This window comes from Mustela putorius, unplaced genomic scaffold (assembly GCF_011764305.1).
Source record: "Mustela putorius furo isolate JIRA1106 unplaced genomic scaffold, ASM1176430v1.1 tig00000056_pilon_pilon_pilon, whole genome shotgun sequence".
NCBI lineage: Eukaryota > Metazoa > Chordata > Mammalia > Carnivora > Mustelidae > Mustela > Mustela putorius.
The window spans coordinates 5,848,360-5,852,474 of record NW_025421263.1 but is presented as its reverse complement, the minus strand read 5'-3'; the positions used below and the strand labels follow the sequence as shown (position 1 = coordinate 5,852,474).

Here is a 4,115-nt window from a genome sequence, read left to right as displayed (position 1 = left end):
AATGCATTTTTTAAAGTTTTTGTTTTTTAACATGTTAACCGTTGCTTGTTTTAGGACACATTCTTGAGGTCATAGACAACATTTATCACACTTAAAATACTATGACACAGGCTATTTTGTTGGTTTTGAAGCTTTTGCCAATGAAAAAATCAGATAACTAATTAGCCAATATGGCTTATTTGTTAAACTTACCCACTAAGAGAGCTTTCAAAAAGATTAACATGTATTTTTCATCCTCAGAAAGGGAATATTTTTCCATTAAAAGACAACACGCATGAAATATTTGACTATTACTCAGATTTTTAATTATTGAAATATTATTCCAATAGGGAAAACCCAAATCCACTATACTGAAATAAATTACAAGAGGAATATTCAAAAATGTTTCACTAAGTTTACTCCTATTTGGTTTCATAAGTGTACTAAATTAAAGTCAAATTTGAGGTTCTAGTTCTACATGCTTTAGAAAAATGTGGCTTTCTGGTTTCAAGAAACTAAGTTCAAGAATGATAAAACTTTAGACTTTCCAGATGTAATTTCTCATAAAGCTCTTTGGATATCAAATGCATTTACCAAACATTTTGATGAGTTGAGTGTAAATGAATCAGTAACATAAGAATTAAATTTCTCCAAAAGTACATGAGATCCTAAAAAATTAGGAAAAAAAGTGCCTTGGAAGAATTCAGTTGGGTCTTGTCAAATCCAAAGAGTTTCAAAAAACTATGTTTTGAAGTTTTTCTGAAACTGAAAACTAACTATTTTTGATAATCTTTTGTTACAAATCCGAACTGAATATTGTTTCCAAGTTCTATTGGTAGTAAACAAATTGAAAGTGATTAAGACCATGACCAAAAATTCACTTACATAAATAATTTATTATAGCCTTAATAGTTTCATCACATAATTTTTCTATAAATAATATTCCCTAGAGTTCTAAAAATTAAAACTAGAGGAAAGTGATCAGAATGTACAAATATCCAGTTAAAAGACAAATAAATATTAGGGATGTAATGTATCACATGATGACTATAGTTTACACTGCTGTATAACATACATGAAAATTACTAAGGGGGAGATCCTAAGAGTTCTCACCACAAGGAAAATTTGTTTCTTTTTTCTTTTCTTTTCATTGAATCCATATAAAATGATGGATGCTAATTTAACTTATTAAGGTAATGATTTCATAACATATGTAAGTCAAGCCATTGTGCTGTACACCTTAGACTTATGCAGCAATGTTTACCAATTATTTCTCAATAAAACTGGAAAAAAATATGAAAAAAAACCCTGAATTTCAGTAAATAATAAAAAAAATAAAAAAATAATCTGACTCCCCCGGTTCTCGAATTTTCTGTTATCAGTAATATTTTCACAGTGCTCTGAGACCAAAATAAATCCTTAAGTTTTGTTTATTAAGTAGCTAGGTCTACACAACATAATAAGTTGCACTATTCTAAAAAATTTAGAATCTTTTTCTGTGGTATGCCACTGAAAATCTTGGTGTTGTCATGGGCCACTGCCTTGCCCAGTATTAACCATATTGCATGAACAAGCCATAGCCAAAGTCTCCCTTGGCAGAGGTGTCCCTGATGCCAAGATCTGCATCTTTTATCTGGGGTTAGAAGAAGGCAAAAGTAGATTGAGTCTCTCTCTGTGGCCCACATGGTATAGATGAATATAAGCATCTCTCCTCTGAAGCCCTGGAGGCTTCCTTATTTGTACCAGCATGTACAGGGTGAAAAGAAGTGGCAAAGATGGTTTTCACATACATGTGCAGCTCCATCCCCTTCCACAGCATCCCTATCAACACGATGTTGTCCTGTAAGGTATGTGCTGTGCCTTTGGAGAGCCCCAGCCCACAGTAACCAGGATCCACATTGGCCAAGTCATCATGTCCACCCCTACCAAGCTGCAGAACAAGGAGCATATGATTGAGACCCTACACAGGGCCAAGTTCTAGTTCCCTGGCCACCAGAAGAGCCACATTTCCAAGGAGTGGGGCTTTGTGGCTGAAAAGCAGCTCATCCCAGATGGCAGTGGGGTCAAATACATCACTAATTATGGCCCTCTGGATATATGGTGAGTGCTGAACTCATGAGAAATTCAGCACTGCCCCTTCCCTATTCATGCCCCACCGATAAATCCTACTTCTTGTCCTAAATAAATAAATAAACTCAAAGAATGTAGTAGTGATATGCAAAACCACTACATGTAAATTAAAAATAATATTTTATTTCATTCTTAAATACTATAATCACTTATTATCAAGTTATATGTGTCCAGTTGGAGACCACAAAACTTTTCAATTCTTGAAATCTTGTTGACATTGCCATCTCAATTCTTGTTGCAATTTTCTGACAGTATTTGATTTTTATAACAGAAAAAAAAAAAAAAGGAAAACCCAGGTTCATAAAGATATAACACCATTGAGAGGAATATAACATGACCTAACATTGAAACTGTGAACTGCCTTGACCTAGTAGTTCACATGGTGTCTAAGAGATGTTGAGTGATTTTACATTTTGGGGGGGAAATTTAAAATATTCCATGTCATCTCCACGACTTTGGTATGACGCTCCAGGGTGCTTAGGATACAGTTTGGGAGTTGAGGGTTTTAAGAAGTCTCTTAAATTTATCTTACAACTGTGTCAGGATTTTGAATAGCAACTTATGTATAATGAAGCAAGTATTGCCAGCAATGAAAGCTAATATTAAGAAAAACTAATTAGTTTTATTGAACCTTAATAACAGTACTTTATAATGCATTATAAGATATTCTTATATTTAAAAAATAGTTTTAACAAATTAAGAAAATAATACAATCATTGGGACTTAGTTTTTTCATAACAAAATAATAAACTTTACTTTGAAGGACTGTTAACTAAAAATTCAATAGTGGGGGTACCTGGGTGGCTCAGTCGTGAAGTGTCTGCCTTCAGCTCAGGTCATGATCCCAGAGTCCTGGGATCAAGCCCACATCAGGCTCCCTGCTCTGTGGGGGAGCCTCTTCTTCCTCTCCTACTCCCCTGCTTGCATTCCTGCTCTCACCATCTCTATTTCTCTCTCTTTCTGCCAAATAGATAACAAAATCTGTAAAAAATTTTCAATAGAATTTTTTTGGTTTTTTGAAAAAATTTTTACAGATTTTAATTATTTATTTGACAGAGAGAGGCATCGCAATTAAGCAGAGAACAGGCAGAGAAGGAGAGAGAAGCAAGCTCCGCGCTGAGCAGAGAACCAGATGCGGGGCTCTATTCCAGGACCCTGAGACCATGACCTGAGTCGAAGGCAAAGGCTTAACCCACTGAGCCAATCCAGGCACCCCTAGAATTTTTTGTTTTTTTAAAACTGAAAATATAGGTATTAATATTTGTGTTAGAAAGGAATTTCAGGATATGATTTTTTTAAAGGGAGAGTTGATTTTTTTTTTAAAGGTTTTTTTTTTTTTTTTTAAGATTTTTATTTATTCTTCAGAGAGAGAGGGAGAGAGAGCGAGCACAGGCAGACAGAATGGCAGGCAGAGGCTGAGGGAGAAGCAGGCTCCCTGCTGAGCAAGGAGCCCGATGTGGGACTCGATCCCAGGACGCTGGGATCATGACCTGAGCTGAAGGCAGCTGCTTAACCAACTGAGCCACCCAGGCGTCCCAAAGGGAGAGTTGATTTAAACATTATTTTATTAAACTCCAAACAGTTTATCATTATAGCATAGAACATAATATGTTAGGGAAAAAAATGAAGTAAGATTTGTTCATCTTAGTGTTCTATACATGAATTATGTCTAAAAACAAACAAACAAACAAACAAAACACACACACAAAAAACCCTGATTTTGCAATTGGAGGAATTTACAAAGAAGCCTCTGAGAAAATTTAAATACCAAACAAGTGTTATCTTTAAAGTCAGGTTATATTGATTTTTCAGATAAGGCATATAGATACTTTTTAGTCAGAATTCAAATCTTTGCCCTAAATCTTTAAACAATGGAAGTCATGTGACTATGTCTATAATAAACAAATACTTACAAGACTGTAGAGTCCATATAAGCAAGTTTTGCATGAATGTAGAATAGCTGTCCAATTAATACAAATATTTATTGCAAGCCTACCATGTACTCG

The 4,115-nt window shown here is 34.8% G+C and overlaps 1 pseudogene; it reads left to right on the top strand.

Moving 5' to 3' along the window:
• The first annotated feature begins 1,544 nt into the window (after positions 1-1,544).
• Positions 1,545-1,935, top strand: LOC123394431 (annotated as a pseudogene).
• Positions 1,936-4,115: the final 2,180 nt, after the last annotated feature.